Source organism: Prenolepis imparis, unplaced genomic scaffold, assembly GCF_030444845.1.
Source record: "Prenolepis imparis isolate NDT839.2.m4 unplaced genomic scaffold, iyPreImpa1.0 SCAF_8, whole genome shotgun sequence".
In the NCBI taxonomy this organism is placed as follows: domain Eukaryota; kingdom Metazoa; phylum Arthropoda; class Insecta; order Hymenoptera; family Formicidae; genus Prenolepis; species Prenolepis imparis.
In genome coordinates, this window is record NW_028141166.1 from 554,055 (window position 1) to 571,558 (window position 17,504).

The window sequence follows — 17,504 nt, forward strand, 5'->3', positions numbered from 1 at the left end:
AATATACATATATTATATAGTATTATAATATATTACATATTTTATATTATATTATATGTATATTATAATATATATATATATATATATGTATATATATATATATGTAACATATATAACATATATATACAATATTTATGGGATCATTTGGAGACGATTATTCCTCAGCGAAAATGTCGATGTAGGCCGTCATTTTTTGTATGTTCCTAATTTTTACCATTGTGTATCTTTGTAACTAAGCCTTAAATTAAAATTCTATTAAAGTAAACTCTACTTGTGAAATTAATTGAAGAATGTAGTTCTGTTAATATTTTATTTCTATAAGGCTTAGTTTGCGAAAAACCCTTTATTCTCAATAGCATATAACTCGAAAATTATTGGTGCCTCGACATTTTCACTGAGGAAAAATCATCTCCAAATGATCTCAGAAATCTGCCTCTGAAAGGTCAATTATGAGTTTTGGGACACCCTGTATATGTATATACATTGTATATTGTATATTATACATATATAATTATTATTATATTATTTATTATATAATATTGTTACATTAGAGAAATAATATATTCTTTGTATGTTATACAATATATAAAACATACCTGAGTCAATTTAGATGATATACGGAAAAAGGGCACATAAGCCTATATGCCTTTTTTCCATTCATGGCCTCAATTTATAAAGTTTTATACATTCATAAATTTAAATATATTTAAATTTTATATACATTATATATTACATTATATATATTTTTTTAAACTAGAATTACATTGTTTTGTTCTTATAAATTTATCTGTCATACTATTCTGCATATAAAAATAGTAAGGGAGAATATCATAAAAAATTACTTTATAATCAATTTATTTTGATATCATTTTATATAGGATGATCTGTAAAATCAATTAATTTTCGATTCCATGTTTGCACACCCATACAGCACAGAAACTTTTGAAAGATATCTCAGGAATATTTCATGTCATAGATTGAAACATGTCATAAATATTGAAAAATGTTTCTGCAACAGCTCTGAAACAACTCTGAAAAATATCCGCGATTCTTGCACTTGAAACCTTGTAGAAAGGTTGCTAATAAATCTGCAACTTTTCTAAAATATTCATATTCCTTTCTGAAATATTTCCAAAAGATTACTGAAATAATTAAAACCTAATTTTTTTTCTTTGAAATATTGCTTAAGGTTAATTGAAATAATTTTAAATTTTTTTTGTAATATTGCAAATAGATTACGAAACTCTTACTGATAGATAGATATATTTATTGCGTCTCCAAAGAGATTACATAAGGGAGTTATCCCCGTTATCAGTACAAATTCTTTTCCCTGCGTCGAAATTACAAAAATAAACAAAAAACTAAAAAATATAATACTAATAATCATACAAAAACCAAAAATAAAATATGAAATACCTAAAAACACATATATATAAAATCGTAATACAAAGAAAATAACAATAAAAAATAAAAATAAAAATACAAAAATTATAAATAAACGCTCGCTTCTTATTTCGTCGCAATACATCGCTTAATCGCCACGCAACAAAATAAATCTTTTAAAAACGCCTCCTAACTATACGCATACACACACATCTCTGCCCTAAGCTAATCCCTAAACTCTAATCGGACTTCCGTTTCCGTTTACAAATTTCCAATTTTCCATCTGCTCCTTCATTCATCCCCTATTCAGCCACACCTTTATTCTCTCTTATCCTTTCCAGTTCTTTCAACCATTCCTCTCCCTCTCCTTCTTCTCCTAATATATCTCTAACCTTCTCCCGCCATGGTTCCCTTATTTCCCGTACCATACATTCCTCCCATATCCTCTCCCCTCAACTGTCCTACTTTCCTTAACTCTTCTACCTCTTCCAGTTTCCACCCCCTCCTTTCAAAAAATTCCCTTTTCTCTTCTTCCCATCCTGATATTGTTTTTCCTATCCTCGCTCTTTTCCTCATCTCCTCACAGCATGCCCTTGCCAATTCTCCTCCTCTTGCTTCCTCTAACCTCTTTTCATATACCCATGCCCTCAAACCTGCTCTCCCTTTCAACCTTTCCCTTTGTAATTCCTCTCTCACCATATAGCCTGGTATGTATCTTCCTACTCCTAACACCCATCTAAATACCTTTCATGAATTCTTTCTATCCCCTTCCTTTCCTTCCATCCCATATCTCTAATCCATAATTAATTACTGCCCATATCAATTTATCAAACAGCTATATTCTTCTTCCCCAATCCCTTCCAAATTTCTCTTTCCAATTCCCCATACTTGTCCTAACAAAGCAGCTCCCCTTTTTACTCTTTCTCTAATTTGTGCTTCCTGTCTCCCATTATATTTTAATATGTACCCCAAATACTTAAATTCTCTTCCTCCATTTCCCTTCCCCTCCATCTCCAGTTAATCTTTTCCCACCTTCCTCCCCCTTCCTACATCTCATAATTTTTGTTTTTCTTATATTTAATTCCAATCCTTTTTCCTCCAAGTATTTTTCTAATTTTCCTATTACCCCCTTCAACCCCTCCTCATCTTCCGCCAAAACTGCTATATCATCTGCATATGCCAAAGTGTATATTTGTCTTCCTCCTACCTTTACCCCTCCCCATCCCCCTTTTTGCAACTCCTCATCTATATCCGCTAATAACAACGTAAATAGGATCGGACATGGCCGCTGAGGTAGTAACAGGCGGAACGTAGTGCTCCGTGTTGGGATGTGAAAAAGGTGGTTTGTTGGGTGAGATGGAGAAGAAGGAAATAAGAGGCGGATAGAGGAATACAGGAGGAGTTGAGTGAGGTGATGGTGAGCCTGAGAACGAAGTAGTAAGGATTTTATGGAAGGTTGAATAATACGGAGCAGCGGGAAGAAAAGACGAGGAGACGTGACGTGGCAGAGGAGATGAGAGAGAGAGGGCGCTGGACAGTACGGAAAGGGCGAGAGAAAGGGTAGATGGAGAGGGCGCCACGGAGGTTGCTGCAAGTAGAGAGTGGTTCGAGCGGTTCAGATGGAGAAGGCGAAGGAAGGTGGATACAGGAGAGGAAGTGGAAAGAGGGCGCCACCGGTATGATCGACACATGCAGGGTCGATAGCGATTCAGCTGACAAATGTTTTGGAAGATTGGAAGAAGGTTAGAGAGCCGGTGGAAAGTGAGAGGTAAGGGAGATTAAGAGGAAAGGACGCTGATAAGGTGGATAAAGTTAACGAAGGAAATGGAGTCGAAGGAGGGAATAAAGGAGTTAAAGGAGTAGAAGGAGTTAGTGGTAAGGATAGTGGAGATTTTGGAGGAAAGGTCAGGAAAGAGGTTAGAAGGATGGAGAGAGAAGCAAGGAGTTGCGGAGAGAAAGGAAAAGGAGAGAAAAACAGGACATATGTAGAAGGGGAAGGAGAGGCGGAAGGAAGGAAGGAAGTACAGGACGAGAGGACAGAGAAGACAAAAGTGATACAGAGGGCGGAGGGGGGATGGAGAAAGGAAAGGGGAAGACGGAGGCTAAGAGTGACAGGAGGATGGAAGAGCAGGAGTTGACTGTAGGAGAGAGAGGAGACAGAGGCGAGTGTAAGAAAGAGGAGGAGAAAGAGGAAGGGGGAAATACAAGGCAGAGAGCTGATGAGAAGAGGAGAGAGGGAGAGGCGTTAAAAGAGAAACCGTTGGATGGAGACCATATGAAGAAAGAAGAGGAAGAAAAGGAGGAATGTTTAAGTAAATGGGACGCGAAGGCTGAGGATACAATTCAGGAAGGAACAGAAGAAAGAGGAAAGAAAGTGAAGAAGAAAGATGAAGGCAAAAAGAGGAGGATGAGAACGTCAGGGAGGAAAGTAAACGAAATGAGAAGAAAGAAAGCGAAAGAGAGGGAGATCTGCAGCAAGAGGAAGGACGAGGAGACAGAGAGGGCAGAAGAAAGATGGAGATGGATAAAAAAGAGGAGGCAAGTAAAGGATTGGAGGTATGGAGGAAGATAGAGGAGAGAAAGGAGAAACGGAGGAGAGAGATGGAAAGACGGGAGAGAGGCCGAAAGGAAAAGGAGAAGGAGGAACAGGAAAAAGAAGGAAGAGAAGGAGGAACTTGATCTGGAAAGGAGTGGATGGAGAAGACCAAGAAGGGAGGCGAATGTTTGTGGAGGAGATTGTAGCGAGAGTGATAGGGAAGGAAGCGAAGATAAGAGATATAATGGAGAGGATAGGAGAGACGGGAGCCTGGGTACTGATCGTGGAGGTAAAGGAGGAAAAGGATAAGGTTGAGATGTTGGAAAAATGTCGGGAGATAAGTAGGAAATGGGGAATTTGGATTGATGAGGATTTGACGATGGAGGAGAGAAGCGCAAGGTGGAGGGTAGTGGAAAAAGCAAGGATGGAAAGAAAGAGGGGAAGAATAGTGGAGATGACGAATAGGAGGATATGGATCGATGGCGAAGAATGGTTCTGGGACGCGGAAGGACTGAGATGGGCGAAAGGAAGATCTGACTTGGTGGAAAGGAAAGAGTCGTAAAGAGAGTAAGAAGCGGAGAAAAGCAAGGGGAAAAAGAAGGGAAGAGGAAAGAAGATGAAGACTAAGAGGAAGAAGGAGAAGAAAAAGCGGAAAGCTCAAGAAATGAATGAAGAGGAGGCAGGATACGAGCAAATAGAGAGAGAGATGGGAGAAGGAGGAGAGAAGGAGAGAAGAGAAGAGAAAAAGGAGGATAAAGAGAAAGAGAGAAAAGAGGCGGCAAGAGCGAATAGGAAGGAAGGATGAGTCTAGGCGAGAGGAAGGAGAAAGAGGAGAGAAGATGGAATATTTTTGTCTTTTGGTATTTTTGTATTTTGCTTTGTATTTTTTTGCTATATATATTGTGAGGTCGCAAATGGCCAGGTACGGGGAGAGTTAGGAGGATGTAAAAGGTTGGGGAACGCTCCTTTAAAAAGCGCCTTTATAGCCCTGCGGGGAATAAATATCCATTCTAATAACAACGTAAATAGGCTTGGGCTCAAAGGGCACCCCTGTCTAACCCCTCTTACTGTCCAAAATCTTTCGCCTTCCATGTCATCCGCCCTCACCCTGCTACACGTTTCCCTTAAAATCTCTGCACACTTCTTTACTAATCCTTCCCTTACACCCCTCTTTATCATCGATTCGACTAACTTTCCTCTGTCTACCGAATCAAATGCCGCTTTCATGTTTACAAATAAAACTACCATTTTCCCGCCTTTTTTACTAATCTGTCTATTAATTAGATAATTCACAACACATATATTATCCATCGTTCCCATTCTCTTCCTAAATCCCGTCTGATTCGGTGGTAGTAAACCTTTTCCTTATATTTCCTCCCTTAACCTCTCTGCTAACACCGTAGCGTATATTCTATACGCCGTTTGTGTTAACATCACCCCTATATTCCTCTACCCTTTCTCCCTCTCCTTTATTCACAATTGGGACGATCTCACCTTCACTCCAATCACTTGGCCATCTTTCTTCCCTCCATACTTTCCTGCATATTTCCCCACAATCCTTCTTCTATATCTTTCCCTCCATATTTCCATATCTCATTTGCTATTCCATCTTCTCCCGTTGCCTTCCCATCTTTCATTTTTCTAATTATCCTTTTTAATTCCTCTCTCCCTAACTCTTCTTTTTCACCATTTTCCTCCCTTTTCCTTCTACCCCACACCGTCTTCCATTCTACCCCTCCTAGCAATTCTCTAAAATAACCATCCCATTCCTCCATCTTAATCGCCTCATTTATTCTTTTTCTCTATCTATTCACAACCTTCCATACCTGACTCTCCGTTTTAATTTCTCTTATTTCTTTTTCCCATCTCTCTAATTCCTCCATTTTCTTTTTCTCACACATAATTTTATAATCCCTTTTCTCCTCTTTATAACTCCTACCTGATCCCCCCTCTTCTTTTTCTTTCTACACTCTTTATCCCACCCTCCTTTCCTTTCTTCTTTTCTATTCTCCTCTACTTTCTTTAACGTTCTTCTGATTCCCTCTTTTAAATTTCCCCATTCCTTCTGTACCCCTTTTCCCTCCTCCTTTGATCTCTCCCCGAACGTGTCCATAAACTTTTTCCTCCTCTGACCATATTCCTCTACTTATTTTCTTTCTTACATTACCTTCTTTCCTACTCTTCTTTTCCCCTTTGACCCATACTGTCACTGGTTGATGGTCCGAGTCAATCCTATCCTCAACCTTAAAATTCACCACCCTTTCTTCTGCTCTGTCATCCCCTATCACGTAGTCGATCACTGAGGTTCCCCTTTCTCCTGTATATGTCCATTCCCCTTTCTCATCTCCCTTTACATTTCCGTTAAAGATAAACCATCCCTATTCCTCCAAAAAAACTGCATAACTTTCTTCCCTCCCCATTTATTTTTCCGACTCCCTACCTTCTTCTTCCCCTTCTTCCCTTACCTTTCCACCCTTCCTTCCTGTCCTCGCGTTAAAATCCCCTCCTATTAACATTCTTCTATTATCACCCTTCTCCTCTATCCATTCTTTTAAAATCTCCAGTTTTTCTTCTAAATCCTTATTTATATATACTCCTATCACTCCCCACTCTTCTCCCCCTAAATTCATCCTTATAGCTAATAGTCCTTCTTTGTTTTCTATCCTTTTTCCCTTTCTATTTTTATTCCTACACGTACTCCTATAAGTATTCCTCCTATTGCTCTTCCTTTCCTATTTTTTCTCCCAGTCCACTGAACCACCCATACATACTTCTTTGGAAGCATCCCCTTAATCCTCTCCCATCTCTTTTCATCTATCCAAGTTTCAATTAAGACCATCACATCCCATTCCTCTAGCTCTTTCCAAAAATCTTTATCTTTATTTCCTAAACCTGCCACATTCCAGAACGCTATTTTATATATTTCTCCCTTTTCCATTATCTCCTTCTCTTCTCTCTGATTCCCCTTCCCTATTTTTTCCTCTCTATTAATCTCCTTCCTTACTCTCCTTTCCTCATTATGCACTCTCGTATTTTCCTCACTCTTTTCTTTGCGCCCCCTATTTCTTCCCCCTTCCCTATCTTATCTTTTACTACCTCTTCCCTCCTTCACCCCTTTCCTTGTCTTAACTCTTCTACTTCCTCATGCCAAAACCATAACTCGTTTTCAATCCATATCCTTCCATATCCCACCTTTATTTTCCCTCCTTTTTTCTCCACCTCTTCTGCTATCTGTCTCAGTTTCCATTTCATTTTTCTTTCCCTGAAAGTCAATTCTTCATCTATCCAGATCTCTTTCTTTTTTAACTTTCTCTTATTTTCTAAAACCCTCCTATCTTCCTCAGATTTTAATTTAACTACCACCATCTTTCCTCTCTCCTCATTTTCTGCCCTTATCTCTTTAATATCCTCAATTCCTACTTCCGCCCCTATTTCTTTACAAATTTTTTCAATATTTTCTTTTGCCTTCCCCTTCTCTCCTCTCACACCCTTAAATATCAAATTTTTCTTTCTCCGTCTTTCCTCTCTCTCTAATTTCCCCTCTATATCTCTAATCCTTTCCTCACACTTCCAACTGTTTACTCCCTTCTCTAACCTTCTCTCTAACTTACTAATTCTTTCCTTCATCTCCTCTTTCTCTCTTTCTCTCCCATTTCTCCTCTTTTGATCTCATTTCTATTTTCATCATCTCTATTTCATTTTCATCATCTCTATTTCATCATCTCTATCTTTATTTCATTTCTTGTAACATCTATTCCCCCCTTTAGATCTTCTCTTTCCCTCTACTCTTAATTCTCTAATCTCTTTTAATATTATACCTATACTCCCCTCCCCAGGTAGAACATAAAACTCATAATGACGTCATAATGACATCATCATGATTTTATTCATCACTTAAAAGTTATCTGGACAAAAATGATTCAAAAATGATTTAAAGATGACAAAAGTAATCATTAGATTTAAATCCCCTTAATATAAAATAATTGCACATTATATGACTTTTAAAAAGTTTATGTTGCTTTTAAAAAGTTTATGTTGAATAATTGTTAGAATATGTGTGAACAATAAATAAATAACTGTAATATATGTATAAAAAATTTTTTCCAAAATCACTTTTAAATGACGTCATCATGATGTCATTATGAGTTTTATGTTCTACCTGGGGAGGGGAGTATAGGTATAATATTAAAAGAGATTAGATTTTGTATAAAAATTAGTATAAAAAGTATTAATATTTTGTATAAAAAAGTACATGTGTTCGTAAGAAGTGGAAGAAAAAATGAAAAGTTCTTTTACTCTACTTTTGATGTAAACGATGCAATCAATACATTTTTTAAAATACACATAAAGAAATGACTCAATTATCTAAAGTTTATTTGTTTACTTTTTGTGATATTAAATAATTAACTTATACATGTGATCGATCCAATGCTACGTGCCAGTGTCGAGCCGACACTGGTTTCCGACATTGACCTGACATTAAAAAAAAAATATTTGTATATCCATTTCGAAATTTTATTACTTTTTTTAAACTGAATTTGTTTCTTAAGATAATTTTTGAAAAATTATATATTTGTGCTGGTTATGACATATGCAGATATAACTCTTATATTAAATTAAAAAGTAGTCTACCACGTAAGGCAGTTGGTTCACGATCCAGAGGTCCCGAGTTCGAGTCGCACCAAGGTAAGTGTGTTTTTCAAATACGAGAAAACATTTAATCCATTATAAAACGCCTAATTTTCAGATAGAATCATTATATAAGTTGCATGTAGTTAAAAACAAGTTAAAAAATTTCGAAATGGATATATGAATATATCTTTTTTGGCCCAAGCCAAAATTTGTACGCCCATATTGGCCCAAGTTTGGAAAGCAATAAGGGCCCTAGATAAAAGAGCGTGACATCTCGAGATTGGGCCAAGATGGGCGTCCTAACTCGGGCCTCAAATAAAGTTAGGAAACCTTTATAGGGCCCGGTTATAGCCTATATAAAATTTCCACACGGGATATGAAATCAAAAATAAGTCATCAAAACGTTGCTAAAAATGTATTAAATGAGATCATTATGATTTTTTCAAAATGACATTTTAGTGACGTCATAATGACGTCATTATGAGTTTTATGTTCTACCTGGGTCTTCTTTTTCCATATATCCTTCCTTTGGTGATCTTATCACTCTTTTACTTTTTTCAAAAATCAAATCTTCCACTCCTTTCATTCTTTCCGTTTCTCTCAATTCTTTTTCATCCACATCTACCCTTTTTCTCTTTAGTAAAAATTTCTCTAATCTTCCCATACTTCTCCTCCTATCTTTAAGACATTCTCCTTTTACTCTAGGTATCTCTTCCATTTTCCTTTCTTTATTCCTCGTATTCTATGCCCGTCTATATTCCTACGCCACCTATCTGTCGTTTCTTCTCCCTAGTCATTTCTTTTCCCTAGTAACTTTTGCTCCCTCTACCTGTTCCTACCGTTACTGCTTCTTTCTAGTTCCCGCACCATTCTTCCCCACTACCCTGGTCTATCTTACTTATTGCTGACTCATTCGCCGTTGCAATTTTATTCTCCTATTTCACCCTTTTAATCTGTTTCTTCTCTCTCTCCTACACTTTCCCTTACTCCACTTCACTCTTTCACTCTTATTACTCTCTCACTCTTTTCTCTCCTTAATCTCGCTCCTTACACTCCCAAAATTCGCACTGATTTTACTAGTGACTGTCACTCTCAACACCGGAAACGGAAGTCTACGAAACTCTTACTGAAGTAAATTTAAAATAATTCAAAAATGATATTTAAATTTATTATATTCAGAGAATTGCGCAAATACTAAAAAACATTACAATAAAAATTATGTACAATAACATATACCTAATGTTTTCATTGTACGATTTTTATTTAGTATTTGCAATGTAATTAATGTAATAAATATAAACATAATTACTGTAATATATCAATATATATTTAAAAAAGATATAGCTAAATCTAATAATATTCATATATAGTTTCCCTATTTATTTCTCTACAGAAAACGTAATGTTGGCATATCATTGATAAAGTACCTGTGCAACAAAGAGTTATCTTTACATATTTTCCCTTCTTTTCTTTCAAATACTTTATAATCAAAATTGATTCAAAAGAGAAGATTATATAGAAAAATAATTCTCTTTTCGACCAACATTTATATTTAAAGAAAAGAAAAAGTAATATGTAAAGGTAGCTCTTAGTTGCAATTTTTTGTTAACTGGTTAGCTTCACACTAAAAGTCGAATGTTAAGTCTAGGTATTTACGTTATTCATATAAGAATTGTAAGTATATGTAATTTGTCCTACTTATAATAAAGTATTTTAGCTTTAGGATATAAAAAAAATATAATTATAAAAAATTATAAATATAAGCAATAAACAATGCATTATATTTATATAATTTTTATTATATTTTTATTTGTATTGTAGTATTGAGTAGCATTGTAGTAATATTTTATTACATAAAAAATAAAAATTTGATTTTATATTTGGGGATAACATTACTTATTGTTCTGATAATAGTTTCATTTTTTTTCGAGCACAAAATAAATTTTTTTCTAAATTAAAAATAATATTTTACTACATAAAATAAAACATTTGGATTTTTGCATATTTGGATAACATTATTTGAATAACATTGTTGTTGAATAACAGATAACACAGTTTTAACTTTTTTTTATTTTAAACACAAAATAAACTTTTTTCTAAATTAAAAAAAGAACATAAAATTGAAGCAATAATTTATGTCGATAGCTGTCTTCTTTGTCTTCGTTGCAATCGTTCCCTAAACATACATATAACAATTAATAAGTACTTTAATATGTAAATTCATAAACAATGTCACTCTTTATTTAGTATTTACTTACTTATCTCTGTCATATCGTAATTTACCCTGGGTAAACCATTTAGAGATGATTTCCATAATTTGTTTGTCATCCGTTTCGAACTTCGCATGGACACATTCTAAAGAAAAACAAGGAAATTTATTTAATATTGAGATTATATTATATAATATTGAGATGTTCAAAATTATGTTATTGAAAACATTAATGTGCTTATAATATACAATATTTAAATAATTATTTTATTTATTTTATTTATTTTAAAACGAGAAAACTAGTAATTTAAATATTAACTTACTTTTTATGCAGTTGGTTAATAATGAATTTTTGAAAGCTTTTTTCTTCCTACTTTTCTCATTCCAACAATAGCGTTTTGAAAAGTAATTACTAATAAAATTTTTGAAAATAACAATTATCATGATACGTTTTTCCATTTAAGTGTCTCATAAAAGTAACCTAATGCATACAAATTAAGAATAGTAGCCGCATTATTTATTATATTAAATTTTAAAAAAAGTTATCGTATGAATTTTAATAATGAGAAAGAGAATAGAATTAATTGACGTAATTAATTAAAAGTAACTCAACATATATTTGAAATAAACAAAACATGAAGATTTATTGTATATATTGATTAGTCAATTCGACAAATATGGCGACATCTTTTGCCCGCGTTTTTTCTTGTTCTACATATATTTATATATATATATATTGTCTGTGGCACGACAGTCAGTCGTTTCCGTCCCGTTGTCTCGACGACACGAACTCGAATAAACCAAAGAATACTTTCCTTTAACTGTGCGTGTTTTATTCAATCATATCCCTGCTTAATTCCTACAGGTTATGGGGCCAGGACGGACTGATAAAGTGAATCTCGAGAGTGATCGAAAAGATCATTAGTCGTGCGAAAGTGAACGTAACTTGAGGTTATCTTTTCTGTCCACGTACTCGTTACCAGAGATAACCAAAATGTGTATCGCCCGTTACTCGTTACTAGCTACAAATGTATTGAGTAACTAAATTTTCATTGCTACTTCGTTACAAATTTTGCGAGAAGCCACTGTTACTCGTTACATTTCTAACGAGTAACGAAAAAATATTCGTTACTCGTTACATTTGTAACAAGTAACGAAATTTATTTCGTTACTCGATACATTTGTAATGCGTAACAAATTTATTTTTGTTACTCATTACAAATGTATCGAGTAACGAAATAAATTTTGTTACTTGTTAGAAAAGTATCGAGTAACAAAAAAATATTCGTTACTCGATACATTTGTAATGAGTAACAAAATTTATTTTATAAGAAAATTATTTATTAAATTTAACACGCCGTTGCCATCATTTGCACCTGTCGAGCGTCTGTTCAGTTATGCAACAATGATGAATTTACCGAAATGGAATCGCTTATCGGAAGAGCACTTCGAGCAAAGGATACTAATGAAAGCAAACGCCGTGAAAGCTTCAAATATTGCGAATCCTCGATAAAGTGGCGATTAGTAACGAATATCGACATATAAATAGTAATAATTATAATAATATGATAATATAATAATTATAATATAATAATATAATAATAATATAATAATTACTCTTTTTTATTTAATTTATCGATTTCTGTTATTGTTATTCTGTTATTGTTTCATTAGTCATTTGTTACAAGTGTAACGAGTAACAGTGGCTTCTCGCAAAATTTGTAACGAAGTAGCAATGAAAATTTAATTACTCGATACATTCGTAACTTGTAACTTTTACGTAACTAAATACAAAAGTTACTAGTTATGGCCATCTCTGCTCGTTACAAAGTATTGTGAAAAATGAGTCAATTAAATGTAAGGATCCAGCCGTTGGACAGAGATAACTACGACACGTGGAAAGTGCAGGTAAAGGCTCTTTTAATGAAAAGCGATACTTGGGGCTACGTCTCAGGCGAAATACCAAGACCGACGGAGAACGAAGCGGCCATTTTGCAATGGACTAACAACGATGCGAAGGCCATGTCGGACTTAATCCTATCCATCTCCCCAGCCGAATTAAAGCACATCAAGATATGTGTGACTTCTAAGGACATATGGAAGAAATTACAATCGATTTACGAATCGCAAGGGCCAGCGCGAAAAGCGATGTTACTGAAGAGTCTAATCCACGCAAAAATGAAGGACGGTAACGACATGCACAGACATCTTGCAAATTTCTTGGATATCGTGGACAAGTTAGAAGAGAGTTGGAACTAAAAATAAATCCAGAACTTGTTACGATTCTCATGCTCTATAGTGTACCGTAGTGCTGGAATTTATTTGCAACTTTCGGCCGAATTTCTTGATTCACGTCTATTGCTCTCCTCTTACTGCTCGCGCCTTAGCAATCGCCAGACACTCGTAACCAAGAAGCGCGATATTGTTTTAGGAATGTATGTAACGTATCAAACGTATCAAAAATATAATAACGAGCGTCCGGCGACGCGTTGCTAAGGCGCGAGCAGTAAGAGGAGAGCAGTAGGCGTGAATCAAGAAATTCGGCCGAAAGTTGCAAATAAATTCCAGCACTGGTGTACCGGAAAATTACGAAACGTTTAGTGGCAATCGAGACGCGTAAAAAACTTCTTATACCCGATGAATTGAGGATCAAGTTACTGGAAGAATTTCAGTCGCGGAAACGAATAAATGCTGAAGAAGCATCGACGACGGCTATGTTTGTCTCGAAACAGAATAAACCTAAAGGACAGTATACGCGAAATTCGGCCGAAAAAAGTGACGAACGAAAAGAAATAAAGTTCTTTAAGTGTAAGAAAGTCGGACACTTGGCGAGACATTGTAAAAAGCAATCGAACACTCAAAAAAAGAATAGTGAGGAATCAAAGTGCGCGGAAGTAGCCATAAATGCGTGTGTGTCTGTCGGAGAGACAGAGCCCCCTACGACGGCCATTGGAAGAAGCAATAAAGACTCAAAGCGCGCGGATGCGGCCATGAGGGCGTGCACGTCTGTCGGAAAGACAGAGCCCTCTATGATGACCATCTTAAAACCGCGGAACTTTTGGTGTCTCAGTTCTGGGGCCTCTTTGCACATGTGCCGCGATCAATCCGCGTTCGAAGAGATTAATGAAGAAAATAAACTAATGTTAAATCTGGCTATGACGGACTCAACGAAAATCCACGGAACTGGAATCGTTAAATTAAACGTGAGTGATAAAATAACAGCCGTACTAAAGAACACATTGTTTGTGCCAAATCTTCGCTCAAACTTACTTTTAGTGGCAAAAATAACTGATTGTGGGCATGAAGTTACATTCAGAAAGGATGGCGCAACGGTCGTAAACGAAGATAATGAGAAGATTTTCGAGGCGAAGCGAATGGCAAATTTATACGTCATCGAAGATACAAATGAGATCGCAAGCATCGCGAATGTCAAAGAAAATTCGTGGCAAAAACTTCACGAAAATTTCGGACATTTAAATATGAAAGACTTAAAATATCTAGTAAACCACGAATGTGTATACGGAATAAAAGTAATGGGCGACGAAAAGTTACCTACTTGTGAAGTGTGCGTGCGAGAGAAACTAGCGTAAATTCCGTTTGACAAGTCAAATACGACCAGCTCCGAAGTAATACAACTAATGCATACTGACAATTGCCTGGCAAGCAGACGTAAGGGGGGAACACTAAGCGCCATATTGGTGTGGCTTATCGAAGCGCGACATTTGAAATAGTGATGAAAAACACAAAAAAAGGAAAAATTCATAAATAATATTTATAAAAATGATATATATATATATATATATTGTATGTACAATAGTAATATATATATTGTTCTATGCCATATAAGGCTTGTTTTCTATTCCTGCACTGGCTGAACTGTGCACACTGGTGCAATAAATTAGAGTGAGACAAAATATACTTTATTGTCTCATTCTAACTTATTGCATCAGTTCAGGAATAGAAAACAAGCCTATTGTAAGCGAATCTGTATGTATTTAGTAGCATGGGCATTTTGTTTTATAATATTTTATAACTATTATTTTATAACATTTATCTTTTTAAAACAAAATTAATGTGAGATCCGATTTATTCGCCAAACATGTTTCTCACTTACTTGGTTCAGTTAGGTTAGATAAGATAAAAAAAATACAAAACGCCATATTACTGTGGCCAACCAATCACATTTGGTGTTGTTACCCCCCCTACTTAAAAGGCTTTACACTCTCTCCTGTTATTTCTTACCTCCATGGTTTTTCTGAAAAATGAAAGTGATATTTTTGAGAAATTCGTGGAATTTAAAGCGTGAGTCGAAAAACAAACTAGTAAGAAACTAAAAATCGTTCGATCGGATAATAACCGCGAATACCTTAGTAATAAATTTAAAGAATTATTTAAACGCGAGGGTACAATACATCAATTAACTACTGACTACACTCTCGAAGAAAACGGGATTGCTGAAAGGTTTAATAGAACCTTAGTAAAGATGACAAGATGTATGCTTCTTCAATCGAAGCTACCTTCGACGGTCTGGGCTGAAGCCGTCATGACAACGTGTTACATCCGTAATAAATGCCCCACCAGAGCTCTCAAAGGAAGCGTGCCATACACTGCATGGACGACTAAAGTGCCGACTGCAGCCCATTTCAAAACTGTCGGCCTCGTGGCTCACATGCTTGAAAAGGGAAAAAACCTCAGAAAATTCGATTAAAAAATCAGGAGATGCATATTCCTTAGAGTCCAAAGCTTATTGTCTGTGGGACCCAGTCGCAAAAAGGGTATTAAAAAGCCATGACGTAAAATTCTTGCAAGAGTTTAGGAGAACGAGCATGAAACATCAGGCGATTTCATCGATGTTGAAGTCATGACGGATTCTTGTAACAAGGAAAATATTCCACAGAACGCCGACGAAGGAAACAAATACGAGAATCTCGAAGAGAGAAACGGAGAACTTCGTGATGAAAATGAAGAGGATGCGAACGAGCGCCGTGAAGTAGAAAGGGACTACAACGAAGATGAGAACAGCAATGTAGGGGCACCAGCCATGAAACCCGGAAGAGGTCGACCCAAAATAATCCGGATAGGAAAACCAGGAAGACCTGCAAAAAGGAAACAAGAGGTTCCAATAGTTGACCCGTAAGAAAATGGCAGCGAGTCCGAAAAGGACGCAATCATAGCTGAGGTCGAAAACTATAAAGATAATGAAGAATTTGCTGGATTCACCTGCACAGATCCAATTAGTGCGGAACAAGCCCTAAAAACATCGAAAGCAGGCGAATGAAAAAGAGCCATGCGAGAAGAAATTGAGGCTCTTTTGGTCAATAAGATGTGGACCATCGTAGAACGACCTAAGGAAAAAGCATCACCGGAAGTAAATGGGTTCTACGCACAAAATTAAATCAAGACAACTCAGTTATGCGAAGAAAAGCTCGCCTAGTGGCCAAAGGATTTACGTAACGCAAGAATGTGGATTACTTTGAAATCTTTGCTCCCGTTGTACGTCTCGAATCTGTACGAATAGCCCTAGCAGTTGAGAAAAATCTCGAAGTGCATCAACTCGATTTCGTAAGCGCGTATCTAAATGGAGAAATAAAGGAAGAAATAGATATATCTAGAAATTCCAAATCTACTCTCGAAAATAATAGAAGACAAAAAAATGCCTAAATCACACGAAAACAAGGTTTTCCTTCTAAACAAGGCCCTATACGGGTTGAAGCAATCTGGAAGATGCTGGTTTAAGAAGATTGATAAAAAATTAAGAGAGATGTCATTCAAGCAGTTGTCAGCTAATCATTGCGTATACTATCAACAAAGTAAGGATCAGATAGTCAGCATCATCGTTATTTACGTTGACGATCTAATAGTGGCATCAAACAGCAGTGAAAGGCTGAGACATCAAAAAGGAGCTATCAACATTCAAGATGAAAGACCTCGGACCGATAGACCAATGTCTTGGCATTAAATTTCATCAAGATCGCAAATCGAATTGTATATCAATGAGTCAAGAGAGGTTAATAGAAGAGATCATACAAAAATTCAACATGGAAGACTGCAAGCCAGCCCTGACTCCGCTCAATTCCCCGATAAAATTGACCAAAGCAATGAGTCCTAAAAATGAAGAGGAGCGCAAGGAAATGTCGAACAAACATTACCGCAGCCTTATTGGCTCTTTCATGTATTTGACCACTTCCAAACGCCCGGATATAATGCACGCAGTTAGTCTCTTGAGTCAATTCAACGAGAATCCTGGACTAAATCATTGGAGGGCTGCGAAACGGGTCTTACGATATTTAAAAGGAATGAAAGTCCTGAAACTTGTTTTCAAAAAGGCAGGAAAGAAATTAGAAGGCTATGCAGATGCGGACTAGGGAAACGATGCGGATGTGATCGCCATTCCTACACGGGCTACTTCTTAAAATTAGCTAATGCAGCGATCAGTTGATCTTCCCGCAAACAGAAATCCGTTGCCTTATCCAGCACAGAGGCGGAATACGTATCGCTTTCTAAGGCTGCCAAAGAGGCAATGCACCTTAAGAAATTCCAAGAAGAAATCTCAGGATGTCAAGAAAAATTAACGATATTCAATGATAACCAAGGTGCTGGACAGATGACCAAGAATCCGATAAATCACGGAAGAGCTAAACACATCGACATCAAATACCATTATATCAGAGAGGTTGTAGATGCAGGAGTAATCAAGATAGAATATCGACCCACCGAAGAGATCCCAGCAGACGTTCTAACAAA

The 17,504-nt window shown here is 36.2% G+C and overlaps 1 protein-coding gene across 2 annotated transcripts in view; it reads left to right on the top strand.

Moving 5' to 3' along the window:
- Nucleotides 1–17,504, top strand: part of LOC145939355 (multicopper oxidase 3-like) — a 174,480-nt gene that overhangs the window by 626 nt on the left and 156,350 nt on the right. The gene's annotated exons all lie outside the window — the stretch shown is intronic.